Consider the following 16,689-nt stretch of genomic DNA (forward strand, 5'->3'; position numbering starts at 1 on the left):
ATCTATCTATTTATAGGTAATAAGCTATACTAAGCTTATATTTCGTCCCTAATTATACTATAAGAGCTTACTAAAACTTAGCTATAAACGTACTTCCTCTATTAAAGATAATCTTATTTAATAGTCCGTAATTACTAATAATAGTTTATAGGAATATATATACTAGCTCTTTTATATTACTTACTTCTTTATATAGTAAGAAGTATTTATACTTCGTTAATCTATTAGTAATAATAAATATACTATTATACTTAACGTTAGTTATAGGTTCTTTTAATAGTAGTAGCTTTATAAGATAGTCGAAAGCTATTAAATCCTATAGTTTTTCTAGTACTAATAGCGGTTATAATTCTCTATATAGTTTATATCGTTTAGCTTTACTTTATATATAAAGTTTATATTCTTTAATAACTTATTATACTACTTATTTAAGCTATAGGAAGTTATATTATTATTTAATCCGTTTTATTATTCTTTAGATTCCTTAGTATCTATATATTAAGTATTTATATATATCTTATATAACTTTATCTTATAATACTAATAGTATTTAGATTTTGTTTTTATATATTAGAATTTCTAAATATTCTATATTATATCCTTTTAGTACTTTATATTCTTTTATTTATTTTAAGATCTTTTAGTATATTAAGTTATTAGGTTATACTTTAAATATTATATTTGGCTATCGTTGCTAGTAGTTCCCGTTTTCGTTGATTTCTAAGAGCTATCCTTTCGCTATAAATGCTCTTATATTATAGTTACTTCGTCGACTAAGGGTATTAGCTCGACCGTTTTTTATTCTTTTTTTATAGATTATTTCGTAGTCGAATTCTAATAAATATTCGGCCTATTAGATCTATCGTCTATTTATTTATTACGTCGTTATAAAATATAAGATATTCTTATAATCTATATAGACCTTAACTTTATATTTACTTCTAAGAAGGTAGTATCGAAATTCCTTAAAAGCTTAAATAATTATAAGGAATTCTTTATTATAGATAGGGTAATTAAGTTCTACGCTATATAGCTTTTTTAAGTAAAATATAATTAATTATAGTCTTCCTTTATTATCTTTTTATCCGATTTATACTCTTAAAGTAAAGTCTAATATATCGGTTTTAAGTTCGATTTATTATTTTAGATTAAAGGTAGTTAGGACTAGTTCTTATATAATTATAGTTTTAATATATTCGAAAGCTTCGTTAGCTTTATTATCTTATATAAATTCTTTTTCCTTCTTTATTAAGTTATATAGTAGTACTATAATCTTTCTAAAATCTTTAATAAATCGTCGGTAGTAATTTATAAATCCTAGGAAACTTTATACGTCCTTAACGTTCTTTAGCGTTAGCTATTCTTTAATTAAGTTAATCTTATCTTATTATATTTATATCTCTCTTAGCGAGATCGTATATCTAAGGAAGTCTACTTCTTATATATAGAACTTACTTTTCTTTAGTTTAACTAGTAACTTTATATTTTAAAGTACGCGGAGTACCTTATAGACGTGTTCCTTATATTCTTTTAAGGTATCTAAGAAGATTAGGATATTATCTAAGTATACTATTATAAGGATATCTAAGTATTTATATAGGATATTATTAATTATCCGTTAAAAGGTAACTAGTATATTTATAAGTCTAAATAGTATTACTAGATATTCGAATAGTCTAAATTTTATTTTAAAGGCTATTATCTATTTATATCTATTTTTTATATATATTAAGTTATAGGCGCCTTTAAGATTAAGGGCTATAAACTATTCTTTACTATATAGTCGATCTTATAGTTCCGATATAAGTAGTAATAGTATTTAGTCCTTTATTATAATATCGTTTAAGCGTTTATAGTCGATAACTAGTTATAGCTTACTATTTTTCTTTAGAATAAATATAACTAAATAGCTTACTTCGGATATTAATATTTATATATATCCTTTTTATAGATTCTTATTAAGGTAGTCGTATAGCGTTTATAGTTACTTTTCGTTTAAGTTATAGATTTTATAGAACGTCGGCGTTATTCTATCCTTAAGATAAATTTTATAGTCCTATTAGCTATATTTAGGTAACCTTATCCTAAGTTCTTCTTTAAAGAGTTTATTATATTTCTAGTATTCTTAGGGGATATTCTTTATTCTATCTTATAGGCTTTATTCTTTCTTTTAAGAGCTAGTTTCTCTTAACTTAAGCTCTTTATTAATTTATTTAAGGTCTTTCCTTAAAGTAGTAATAACTTTTTAGATCTTTATATTATATCCTTCATTTTATTTATATTAGATGCTAGGTTATATAGCTATATTAGTTAGTACGTAGGTCTTATTAGTCGATTTTATTATATCCGCTAGTTCGGTTACTATTTTCGTTTATATCGCTAAAGCCTATAATAATTTATCTAAACGGTTATCCTTTTTATCTTATTTAGTAGCTAAATTATTATAAAATTTTACTTTCTCCTTAATCTACTAGTCCTAGAATCTTATATCTTTATTCTAATATAGCTAGCTAGTTTTCTAGTTAATTAATAGGTTGCTCTCCTATAGCTATAGAAGTCCTAATATAAAGTTATATTCTTTAATATCTATAATATTAAAGTTAACTTATTCGTTATAGCCCTAGATATTAATATCGAGGTAATTAATCTATATATTAATAATTCTATTATTATAGTTAAAGGCCTTTCCTTCGATATTTATAAGTTTATATAGATCTATCTTATATCTTTATATAAGTCGGTAACGATTAACGACTTTAAGTAAAACGTAATTGCCTATTATACTATAGTCTAAAAGTATATATATATAATATCCTATAATTTAGATATTTAATACTATTTAGTTACTATAGCTTACCGTTACTATATATAGGGTCCTTAGATCTTATTATATCGTGCTAGTCTATAGCCCTTTTATAGACAGCGTACCTTATTTTTTACCTAGTCCTTATTTATTTTATTTAGGTATTCTTCTTCGATTTATTATTAATACCGTTTCTTTATATTTTCGTCGTATAGTATTATATTAAGGCTTAAGAGACTAATTTCTTATAGCTAATTAAAGATCTCTTATTTCTTAACGCTATATCGTTTATATTATATTACTTTATAGTTAATTATATACTATACTTTATAATTTTATTTGTTTTTATACTAAAGGTTATGTTTTCGCTTAGCGTCTTTCTATTTTTTACGTAGTATTTTTATATTAATTTTTCCTTAGTCGAATATAGCTTATAGCCTTTATATATATTACTAATAATCTTTTAGTATACCGTTATATTATTTATACTATACTCGTACTTTTTCGTATTTATAAACTCTATAGTTTAAGTATATATATTTATTATAATCTTCTTTATTATATTTAATTTATTATATAAGTCTTTAAAAGATTAATAGTTCGGATACCTTAAAGCGAGTAGCGCTATACTATTCCTTTATTTTAGTATATTTATAGATTTTATATATCTCTAAATAATATCTCGTTAATAAACTATAATTATCGCGGTATTTAAGTAGTATACTATAATTAGGTTCTAATAATATAATTTAGTCGTTTAGGTAGCGTTAATCGATTTTCTAGTAGTTTAGTTTTATACTTAAGTAGGGTTTTAAAAGTATTTATCCTTTAAACCTAACTAAGAAGGCGTTATATCGTGCCTTTATCTAAAAGTATATTATATAATCTAGGTAGATATATAATATCTATAAAATATACTTATAGTACTTATAAGTAAGTAGTATTTATAGATCGTCTCTAAATTCTCCTTATAGTTACTATTCTTATTATAGAGCTATAAAGGTATTAACTATAGCGATAGCTATAGCGTAGTCTCCTCTATATAGTGCCGGTTAATATCGAATTAATATAGCTTATTAGTTTTCTATAAGAATTTAAGGCGTTTATTAGGTTTTAATTTTAAGTATTTCTTTAAATTCTTCGAAGTATAAAGCGTATTCTTTAATTATAGTATTCTCCCTTAGTAGTAAGGATAGTAATATAAGTTCGTTTTTATCTTCCGTTTCTCTAGGTATTTCTTATTCTTTAAAGCTTATATCGTCGATACTTCGTTATTCCTCCTTAGGTTATTATCTAAGTTTTATAAGTATAAGGGCTACGTCTATATTTTCTTTATTATATTATTTATAGACTACCTATTATTATTATCGATTTTTATTTCGTATATCTTCTTAAAATCGTTTACCGTTCTTCTTAATTTAGTTTTAAGAGACTCCTTTAGGATAAGGGTATTTTAGTTCTATAAATTTAACTTATTTCTATATTTTAGGATCCCTTTATTATATTATTATAAGGGTTTTCTTTAATAGCTTTAGGAACTATCTAGTACTATTTTTATCGCTTAAGTATACTATATATTTATCGTGATAGTATATAGTTTAACTAAGGAGTTTATACTTTAATTCCTATTTATTAGTAGCGTTTAGGTATTTCTTACTTTCTAAGGCTAGTACTTAGTAGGTTTTCTTTTCCTTATAAGGTTATCTATATTCTTTAGAGTAATATCTAGGTTTCCTATAGTTAAAATACTTTCCTTTACTTTTTTATATTATATTTAGGTCTATCCTACCTAGGTTAGTTATATAGGTATAGGTAATAGGAGTTTCGCGCTTCTTTTTATAGTTAGCGCGTTAGTTAAAGTTATTCTTATAAGAAGGGTTTTAGTTTCCTCTTTCTTATTTCTTTTCTTAGCGTCGCGTATACTATCTATCGTTAATTCGTACTACTATAGTAATATAGTCCGAGAGGTTATTAGGTCGATTTTCCTTATAGAGCTCGTCCTTAACTTCTTTTTTAAGCCTATCGTAAAATTATAATATAAGAAGTTCGTTGTCCTAATTAAGCTTTAAGGTAACTTAACGGAACTTCGTAGTATAATCTAATACTAAGATCCTTTATTAAAGTTCTTAAAGTTTCTATTTAGCTTCTTATTCCTTATTAGTTATTCCGAATACCTTCGTAATAGCTTCTTCGAATCCTTAGAAACTAGTAAAGACTTTATCTATCTTATTATCTTATCGCGCTAGTTAGTTATCGAGAAAATCCCTTATAATAGGTCTAAACTAAGTAAGTACCGTTCTAAATAAATAATTTCCTATATAAAGTACCTTTTTAACTAGGTCTAAGAGTTTAGTAGGATAAAACTAGTAGTAGGCCTTAAGTTAGGTAAGAAAGTCTTAAAGCGTACTATAAGTACCGTCGAATAGTCCTAGCTATTTTAGTTTAACTACTTTTCTAAGGTCCCTAACGTATCTATTACCTCCTCTATTCCTAAGTAACTATACCTTATATCGAAGGGTAATAATTTTACGTATTATATCCTAAGGCGATATAGTAGCTTTAAAGTTAGTTAATCTAGCTTACTATATAGGTATATTAATAGTTATAATATTACTTAAAGTAACGCGGTATTATACTAAATAAGAGCTTTTAACGTATCATAACCGGTATTATTCCTAAGGGATAAACCTATTAAGGGGTTTATATTAATAGATATAATAGGGCGTAGTCTAAGTAATAATAAGTATATTACGTTAGTAATAAGTTAGAGGCTATAGACTATAGACTATAACTAAGTAATTAAGTAATCGGAATTAAAGATAAGATTATAATAAAGATCGTAATAATTATAATATTAAAAGCTATCGAGCTATCTATTTAAAGGAGTATTCTATTCCTTCCTTATATATCTTAAGAGCTTCCTTAGATCGCCGAGAGCACTAGGTAATCCTATCGTCTAGGAGCGCTAGAGCGCTAGAGCGATCCTACGATCCTAGCTATAGAGCGTTAGAGCGCTAGGGCGATCTATCGCTCTAAACTTAATTAGCCCGTCGGTCCGTTTAATATTCCTTGCTTCCTACGTTATATAACCTTATAATATATATTAGTCCCCGTAGTTTACTAGACTATAGTCGTAATAGTTAGTTATATAAGCGTAGGTAATAAGAGTTTCGCGCTTCTTTTTATAGTTAGCGCGTTAGTTAAAGTTATTCCTATAAGAAGGGTTTTAGTTTCCTCTTCCCTATGTCTTTTCTTAGCGTTATATATACTATCTATCGTCGATTTATACTATTATAGTAATATAGTCTAAGAGGTTATTAGGTCGATTTTCCTTATAAAGCTTATCCTTAACTTCTTTTTTAAGCCCATCGTAGAAACGTAATATAAGAGGTTCGTCGTCTTAATTAAGTTTTAAGGTAACTTAATAGAACTTTATAGTATAATCTAATACTAAGATCCTTTATTAGAGTTCTTAAAGTTTCTATTTAGCTTTTTATTCCTCGTTAGTTATTCTAAATACCTTTATAATAGCTTCTTTAAATCCTTAGAAACTAGTAAAGACTTTATCTATCTCGTTATCTTATTACGCTAGTTAGTTATTAAGAAAGTCCCTTATAATAGGTCTAAACTAAGTAAGTACCGTTCTAGATAAATAATTTCCTATATAAAGTACCTTTTTAACTAGGTCTAAAAGTTTAGTAGGGTAAAACCGGTAGTAGGCCTTAAGTTAAGTAAGAAAGTCTTAAAGCGTGCTATAAGTACCGTCGAATAGTCCTAGCTATTTTAGTTTAACTACTTCTTTAAGGTCCCTAACTTATCTATTGCCTCCTTTATTCCTAAGTAACTATACCTTATATTAAAGGGTAATAATCTCGCGTATTATATCCTAAGGCGATATAGTAGCTCTAGAGTTAGTTAATTTAAGTTACTATATAGGTATATTAATAGTTACGATATTACTTAAAGTAACGCGGTATTATACTAAATAAGAGCTTTTAACGTATAACGACCGGTATTATTCTTAAGGGATAAACCTATTAAGGGGTTTATATTAATAGATATAATAGGGCGTAGTCTAAGTAATAATAAGTATATTATATTAGTAATAAGTCGGAGGTTATAGACTATAAACTATAACTAGGTAATTAGAATTAGAGATAGAATCGTAATAAAGATCTATAATATATTAAAAGCTATTAAGCTATCTATCTAAAGGAGTAAAAGTAGGTAGCTATATATACTTATAGAGACTATCCTTAGACTATAGTCTTAGCCGTAATCCCCTTTATAGCTTACTATAGCTTACTTATAAGCTATGCTCCTAAGTAGTAATCTATTTATATAAGGCTTACTTAGCTTATATATACTCTAGGTAAGCTAAGCCTAAGTAACTTCTTATCCCGACTATTATTCCGAGCCGCCTTATTACGTAAATATAGTCGGCTCTCCTACGACCCGCTAACCGTAGTCGTAATACTTTAAGTATAAAACTAAAGAAAGATTAACTACTAAGGGGGTCTAAAAGTTAACCTCTTATACTTAAATATTAAGTATAAGGGGTATATTAACTAAGAAAAGGGTTACTAACTAAGAAATAGAATATAGCTATATAAAAGTAGCCGCGTAATACTTATAAATTTAAGTACTTTACTTTTAAAGTATAACTTTAATATAAGAACAAAGTCCTTATTTTCCTTTTAAGAAATTATATATTAATATACTAAACGCTATATATAGTATTACTACTACTATTACCTTTTTAAATATAGCTATCGTAATAGCGCTATAATCGCTTTAGCTTTTTTTAGTATATCCTTTTTAAGCGTCGAACTACTTATAGTTAAGAGATAGATTAATATAAATACTAAAAACTTAAACTTTTCGTAGAATACTCTTAATAACTTTAAGACTTAAACTATTATAGCGGCCGAACGATATTATAAAGGCTACTACCCTATAATTAAGGTAATAGTAGCTTCGCTTAATATATTATATAAATAGGTATAGTTATATACTTAAGGGTATTATCCGATCGCTAAGAATAGCGGTAATATTACGCTATTAAAACTAAAAAAAGAGGAGGAGGTATTATACTAAGCGTATTGCCGGATTACTTAGGGGCATTATATATAATAGCGCTCGCTATAATAGCACGCTAATACTATTCTTAAAGCTCGAGGTAGTAAAGGCATAGTATTACGATTATAGGCATTGCGCTTTATAAGGCTTAACTAAAGTAGTTTTTTATTACGATTATAAGGGGTTTTTCTATTAAAGGTATATCTATCTATAATAAATAGAATAGATAACCCCCCTACTTATACTCTTAGTATAAAGTCTAAGGGGCCGGCTACTAAAATAGTAAGCTTATCTACTACTAAATCTTACTAGATAATAGTATAAAGGCTTAAAAAAAGAAAATTAAGGCTCTTTAACATTCTACTATAGTTCTTTATATTTCTTTACTCTAGGGTAGGTATAGCTTATAATTACTATTATAGTAGAGCCTAAAGTAGCGCCTCCGGCTAATAAGGTAAAGTTATATAGTAATATAGAGACCGCTAAATAGATAATATAAAGGGTTCTAGAGATACTAGCGAAGATAGGAAGCGATATAGTAGAGCTAAAATATTAAGTATCCGAGTAAAGCGATATAATTAAGAAGCTAAGCGCTACGGTATATAAGTAAAGCACTACTATCTAAGGATAGGAAGATCTAATCCGAGGCTTAGAAGCCTAGGTCTAGGAATCTAAGGAAGAGTTTCGACGTAAGAGCGAAGAATATAATAAGTAAATAAAATAGGAGCACTAGGATCTTAAGAGAGAATTAGTCGGAATAAAAGAGTAACTAGATTAGCTAATATAAAAGCTAGACATATCGGGCGAGGTAGCTTTACTAAGCGGCCTTCGAGTAACGTTTATAGACGTCGCGCGCGCCCTACTAAATAGCCCGCCCTTTAGTATATATAGTATACCTAGTTTAACTAAATAGTAGATACCTAACGGTTCTATCTATTATACTATTAATATATCTTATATAAGTAAGCTAAATAAGAATAAAGTATAAATCGGGTAGATATAATAAGCTATCGAGGTTAAGATAAGAGCGAAGAATAGATATAAGACCTAGAGGTATATAGTAGTTATAAGAGAATCCTAGAATACCGACCGAATTAAGATCGTTTATAGAGATAAATCTAAGCTTTAGCTAGTTAAAGAGGTAGCGTAAAAGATAGCTATAAAGGGAGCGCGAATTATAAGAAACTAGCTATATCCGGTTTAGGTCGATAACGCTAACCGGATAGCAATCCTTAATATAGAAGGCAATATCCTACCTAAAGCGATCGAAGCCTTAAGTACTAAAAATAAAGTAACTATTAATAAGATTTCCTAGCTAAGTAAACGAGAGTTTAATAAAGCTTATAGATCTATAGTAGTATATATTTATAAGACGGTATAAGCAATAAGCGTAGAATCGGGTAATCGATAACGTAAGCGGAAAGATCGGTCGAAGGAGTATAGGGTAGGATTTCGTCCGGAATTTATAACGAGTATATAAGGGGCTAAATAATATATTAAAAGAATAGTGTTGCAAAAGATACTTATAAACTTACTTATTCTATTTACTACTCCTAGGGAAATCCTTTGTCTTTTATAGACTATTATAGAGGTCTTTATCTTTTAAGGGTTATTCCCTTAGACTATATTATAGAGCCTCTTTTTACTAGCTTATTCTATAAAGCCTCCCTATACCTATTATTTCTTTATAATAGTAAAATAGGAATATAAGGGTATATTCTTATAGCCTCCCTTAAAAAGTACTAGGTAAATAGTACTCTTTACTAGTTATTTCTTTTATAGTAGAATTATCCTTATTAAGAAACTTAAGGTATATAAGCAAAAGCGGAATTTTAGGAAATCAAGGAATCACGTAAGACTACGTAATAGAGGGGAAGAAGGAGTATAAGGTAGAATTTTCAACGGAATTTATTAGTAGTATATTAGTATATAGAAGAGGTGTTAAAGTTAATGATTCTATCTCTATCTACCAGCGGACATGCTGTCTTATATAGACAATTGTAGCTGAACGGAAGAACCTTTCGGGACCAGATTTAGGCTGCCGTATAGCCCTGAGACTAGGGAATTCCGTGATACCTCGAGTGAATCTAGAAGTGTCTTGGTTCCTCTAATATTCGTGTTTAAAGGAGGTTGGTCGTGCCGGTGTTCTTAAGAGGTCTTAGCTAGCATTCTAAGCTAGCTCTATTCCTTCGATTCCCGATTATACGATAACCGGCAACCCGTTTAATGCATAATAACATATAAAATAACGAGCGATTCTTGCTCTATAGGATAAGGTTTTATCTATAATTAATATACTACTTATTAGCTTATATAATCGGGAGAGTATATTATAGCTGCTTTATTTATAGTAGGAACACCGTTCCTTATAAAGAATAAGGTATATAATAGGAATATAAGGGAAAATTTTAAAACCCTTTCTAGGAAAAACCTTAGTAAGAAAAATCCTAGTTATAGTTATAATTATTTCTCCTCTTTTTAAGTAAACCTTTATAAGGAAAAAGCCTTATAGATTTATTATTATAGGAAACCTTTTAATAAGGAAAAACCCTATTTTTATAAGTTGTTTTTTACTAATAAGAAACCTTTTTAAAGGAAAAACCTATTAGTTATATATAGAGGAAAAGCTAAGAAAGCAAAAGATAGCTAAAAAACCTTTATTAAGGGGATATAAGCTTTTCCTTTTAAGGCTCTTTTAATTCCCTAAGGCAAAGAAGCTCTTAGAACTTAAAGAATTTTTCTCTTCCTAGTTCCTTAGTAAATATATCGGCAATATTATCTTCGGATTTAATATAGAAAATCCGAATCTTCTTTTCCTTAATATTTTCTCGGGTATAGAAGTAAGCAATGTCTATATACTTTATCTTTTTATAAAATTCCGGATTTTCAGCTAATTTAATAGCTGCCTCGTTATCCGTTAAGATAGGAGGTATAGTATTAAGAATTCTAATAGATAAGCTATTATTTATCGTATAAAATAGCCGATTTAGATATAAAGCTTCTTTATTAGCCTCCTTAAGGGCAATAAATTTAGCTTCGTAGGTTAATAGGGCTATAGAATTTTGCTTCTAGCAGGCCTAACTTATAATATTTTTATAAATATAGAAATAGTATCCGGAAACGGATTTTCTAACTATAAGGTTAAACGCCTAGCTAGCGTCGGAATAACCTTTTATAAAATTATAGGTATAAGGGATATTATAATAATAAATTATCCCTAGGTTAGGATATTTATTTAAATATTTCTAGATAGTATTTAACGCTTTAAAATACGTATTATTTAGTTTAGAAGTAAATCTAGCGCAGGAAATAATAGTATATAAAATGTCTGGCCTGCTTATTATAGCTAGATATAATAGAGCCCCTATTTCCTTTTAGTAAATAAGGATTTCTTTTTACGAAGGCGTTATAGTAGCCTTTTTAAGCTTTACTCCTACTATAGTAGGCGTATTAAAAGTCCTAAGTCTTCTTTATTATATTCTCGTATTTTATTATAAGTATATTTTCCTAGGATATAAATATCTCCTTTCTGCTTTAGTTTATAATTATATATATTCCTAAGAAGTCTTTTAGTTCGCCTAGAGGCTAAACCTTTATATAATCTGCTACTTTTTTAAGCAGACTATTTATTATACCTCTATTAGGCCCTATTATTAGGAGGTTATCTACGTAGATTACTATCGCAATTTTATATTGCGTATTTATAAATACCCCTTTATTTATAGGAAGGGCCGAAAATCCTATCTTAGCTAATATAGAGCTAAGATAGTTATACTAGAGCTTTAGGATTTATTTAAGGCTATATAATGCTTTCTTTAATTTTGCTACTAGCCTTTTCTTTTTATATAGCTCTAGAAACTATAAATAGCTAATATTATACTTATACTAGTTTTTATTAAACCAGTCTTTAAGTATTAGCTCTTTATAGCCTATAGGGATTTTTATATAAATATCTATATCTATTTCGGTATATACAAAGGCATTTTTTATATCGTATTATAGTAGAGTATAATTATTAGAAATAGCTATTATAAGTAGTATTCTAATAGATTTAGGTCTTACTATCGTAGAAAACGTTTCTAAATAATCTAGGCCGTAGACCTAATTAAATCCTTATACTACGTAGCGGGCTTTATCTTTAATAATATTATTATTATTATCCTGCTTTAATTTATAGACCTAACGGCCGCCTAGAGCCTCCCTATTGCTAGGAAGAGGCTTTAATTCCTAGGTATTTTAGTTTAAGAGCTCTTCTATTTCTAGAAATATAGCTCTTTTCTATTCTATAGCTTCTAAGCTATTTATAGCCTATTTAAATGTTTTAGGCTCTATAGGATCCTTATTTTCTAGTAAAGATAGAATAATCTCTTTACTTTTACTATTTAATATAGTGTTTATTTCGGGGTATACGATATAGTCTTTATAAAATCCGTTTAGCTTCTTAGGTATATTAATACGGATTTTTAGATCCTTATTTAATCCCTTTTCTAAAAGAGGATTATTTCCCTTTTTTATAAAAAGGTTATCTTCCTTCTCTATAAGAGGGTTATCTTCCTTCTCTATAGGAGGGTTATTTTCCTCTTCTTTTAAAGAAGAGTTATTATCTTCTTTATATATAGGTTCCCTTTATAAATAATTATCTAGGACCTTATTTATAGAAGGTAAGTTATTAAAGTCGAAGTCCTTAAGGTCTTCTTCCTTTTAATTTTCTATAAATTTATTTTCTAGGATAATAATATCTCTAGAAATTATTACCTTTCTTTTCGAAAAGTCATATATTTTATAAGCATTTTTAGTATAGCCTATAATAATACCCTTATAAGCCCTTGTCTCTAGCTTATCTAAGGGGTCTTTATTTTTATAATAAATAGTACTTCCGAAGGTCTTAATTTTCTCTAAGTCTTTTAAGGCTAGAGATTTATTTTCCTTCTTCTCTATAAGAGTTTAGAAGCCTATTCGTAAGTAAGGGGTCCTATTATATAAATAGGCTGCTGTTAGAACAGCTTCTCCCTATAGATATTTAGGCAGTTTTACCGTATATAAAATAGCTCGGACTTTATTTAAAATAGTCCTATTAATCCTCTTTATTGCTCCGTTTAATTCGGGAGTCCTAAGAGGGCTAGTATAATATTTTATTCCCTTTCTTAAGCAGTAGGGTTTTATTTTATATAGGAATTCTTTTACGTTATCCGAAAAGACTTCCTTTATAGTAATATTATCAGTTATTTTTAACTAAGGCTTTATATTCTAAGAATTTATCTAGGCTTCTACCTTAGATTTTATTAAAGATATTTCTAAATATCTTATCCTATGTCTAAAAGGATATAAAGGAGGTGTATTTATTATAAGTAGGGGTCTTTATAGGTCCCTAAATATTAATAGTAACTCTATTAAGGTAATTATATACCTTATTAAATAGGGATTTATTCCTCTTATTAGTTGCCTTTGCTTTAATATAAGCCTCGTATTCTTTGATTTTTATAATATCCTTCTTAGGGATAGTTATATCTTTATTATATCTTTTAAAGGTTTCTAGTAAGGCTTTAAGACTTATTTATCCTAGCCTTAAATACTATAAATAAAAGTCAAGGTCCTTTATATTATTCCTTATATTATTAATATTATATAGGAATATCTTCTTCTTTAAGAAAGGAATTTCTAAAGAGAAGATATAAAGGTTATCTTACTATTTTCCTTTAGATATAATATTAGCTTAGTTATCTAGTAGGAAAATTTCCTTGCTATTAATAAAGGCATAAGTATTTTTAAAATACGATTAGCTTATAATATTTACCCTAATTCGGGTATAAAAGGCAGTTTCTTAAGATAAATAGCCTTTTATTTTTCGGAAATCTAAAAAGAAGATCTCCGCAGCCTTTAACAATTATATAGGATGCCTTTCCCTAATTAACCTTAGTAGAGATAGTTCGAAAATTAATAAGGAATTTCTTTTCTAATACTATATACTTAGTAGCACCGGTATCGTATATAAAATTATAGAAATTTCTATTCTCTAAGGTTTTATAAGGGATTTCCTCTTTTTACCTTATATATAAGGTCTTTAATTCGAGAGGAATTTAAAGATCCTATTTGCCTATTATTAAATACGGCTTTTTTAAGGATATTCGAAGAGATATATACCTCTGCTTCTTCTTCGGAGCTTTTATAGCCTCTAGGGGTAGGAGGAGGAATAGAAAAATCGATTTCTAGTTCTTTATCCGTTTAATTATCGATTTCTATTTTTTCTGCTTCCGATATATATAGAGAAGAGGGTTTTTTCGTCTTCTTATCGACGTGAGAGTCTAATTCGATAGGATTTCCTTCTATAGAAGGTTTTCTAGGCCTCTTAGAAGGTATTCCTTTCTTTTAATTTTTTGAATTTTTAGAAAAGCCTTTAAGGGCCTTTTCCGGGTAAAGATAGTAGCAATCTTTAACTAGATGCCCTTTCTTCTTATAGTAAGTGCATTATAATATAATTTTTATCTTTTTCTAGGGCTTCTTAGTAAAGAAAGCTTACTTAGGAGGATTTTCTAGAAACTTAGTCCTCTTAAATTCGTTTATAAGACTACTAGAGAGAGACTCTAGATTAAAAGCTTCTAAGTTATTTCGAAGAGCTTACGTTATATTAGTTATATAGCTAGAAAACGAGCCCGAAAGGCTGTTTAAAATCCAAGCTATAATAACTACTTCTAGAATTATAATATTCCGTGCTTTAGCTCTTCGAATACCTCTTTACCTTATTTAGGTAGCCTTCTAGGGATTGAAATCCCTACCGAAGTATTAAAAAGCTCCTTTATAAGTAGGTAATTCGAGGTAAAGGAAATAGTGTTATATAGGTTTTTTAACCTATCCTACGCCTCTTTAGCATTTATTATATGCTTTATTTAGGTTAAAGGACTATCTTTAATATAAAGAAAAATCAAAGTAAGTGCTTCTTTTATTTTCGAGTAATTTTCTTACTATATAGTAGTAGAAAGCTTCTCTCTAACTAAAAGAGCCTATATTCGAATAGCCTAGAAGATATAGTTAGAACTACCCTTAAGTTTAGCAAATTCGAACTTATCCCTAGAGCCTATTTTTAGAGAATTCGAGGTCGTATTAAAATATCGAAGATTTTTCGAAGTTATTACCCGACTTATAGAGAAGCCGGGCTTATAACCTATAAGAAGGTATAAGCAATAAGCGTAGAATCGGGTAATCGATAACGTAAGCGGAAAGATCGGTCGAGGGAGTATAGGGTAGGATTTCGTCCGGAATTTATAACGAGCATATAAGGGGCTAAATAATATATTAAAAGAATAGCGTTGTAAAAGATGCTTACGAACTTGCTTATTCTATCTACTACTCCCAGGGAAATCCTTCGTCTTTTATAGGCTATTGCTCGCCCACTAGTAGACCAATTAGTTAGCTTTCTAGCATATTCTATAGTGCTTAAAAAGCTCTATCTATAGTATATCTTCCTAACTTAGTAGGTGGTCTGATTGTGGCGTGATGGTTAACGTAAGACTATGGGTTCTAGTATAAGTAGTGGATTTAACTAGAATGTTCTATGCCCTACCTATTCTCGTATCGCGGATATCTTCGGAACCGCTAGGCCAAAATGGGCAATAGGGTATCCGTTCTGCTCGTAATTAACTTATGCATTTTATGCATATTTTTGTTTATAAGGATAAGCTTATCCTAACCCGCTTTCCCTAGAGGAAGGTATAGATGTCTAGTAGAGGTCTTTGTCTTTTAAGGGTTATTCCCTTAGACTGTATTATAGAGCCTCTTTTTACTAGCTTATTCTATAAAGCCTCCCTATGCCTATTATTTCTTTATAATAGTAAAATAGGAATATAAGGGTATATTCTTATAATATTACTAAGAAAAGCGATATAGAAAGGCTTCTAGATAGTAACTACTTTAACTTAGTAGGAGAGTCGGCTATTACTTATAAGTTCGAGTTAAGAATAAGACCGATCTAATACTTTAAATGCTAAGAGATTAGTTATAAAGTATATTTATATAAGAAGTAGCGGATATATAGTAGGTGCGTAAATACTAGGTATTACTACCGAGAGTATATAGCGATTAAGCTAAAATACGTCCTATATAGCAGACTATATAAGTCGTTTAGCTAAAAGTATAAGATAAGGAACCTAAGTAGCGATACTTAAGTCCCTCTATATCCTATAGCTAAATATATATAAGAGTAATATAGTATAGTAGATTCTAATAAATAATAAAGACTTAAAGGATTTTACTATACTAGCTATATCTAAGCTATATATATATAATATTAATAGAAAGGTAAGAATAAGTTTTATAAGATACTATAACTAGATAAAGATAATTCCGATATATATTCGTAATGCCTTATAGCCGATCTATAGTATGCTTTAGATCTAAAGTAACCTTAAGGCGGAGTAAGTACTTATACTATTAGCCGATCTTATAATAGCGATACTCTAACTTAAGGGAAGGGAGGTAATAGTAGTATTAGTATATATATAAGGAAAGAACGATAAAGCGCTAACGAACGCAATAGAACTATTACGCGATATAATCGATCGCTTTTATAATAGGATAGGGAGACGTATTAATATAGTTTTAGCGGGGGACTTTAACTACTACGACCCCTTCTAGGGCGGAGATAAAGTATTAGCGAGTAGATAAGGGGAGGGCGAACCTATTATTAACCTAATAGGCGACTTTAGTCTTAGTAGCCTTCTCTTAAGAGGGATAAATATATAGTAAAGGTCGGATAAGGAGAGTACTATCGACTTAGTATTAGTATTAGCGGAACTAGTAAACGAGTTAATATC

The sequence above is a fragment of the Hirsutella rhossiliensis genome (assembly GCF_020360975.1).
Source record: "Hirsutella rhossiliensis strain HR02 chromosome Unknown scaffold00001, whole genome shotgun sequence".
Taxonomy (NCBI): Eukaryota; Fungi; Ascomycota; class Sordariomycetes; order Hypocreales; family Ophiocordycipitaceae; genus Hirsutella; species Hirsutella rhossiliensis.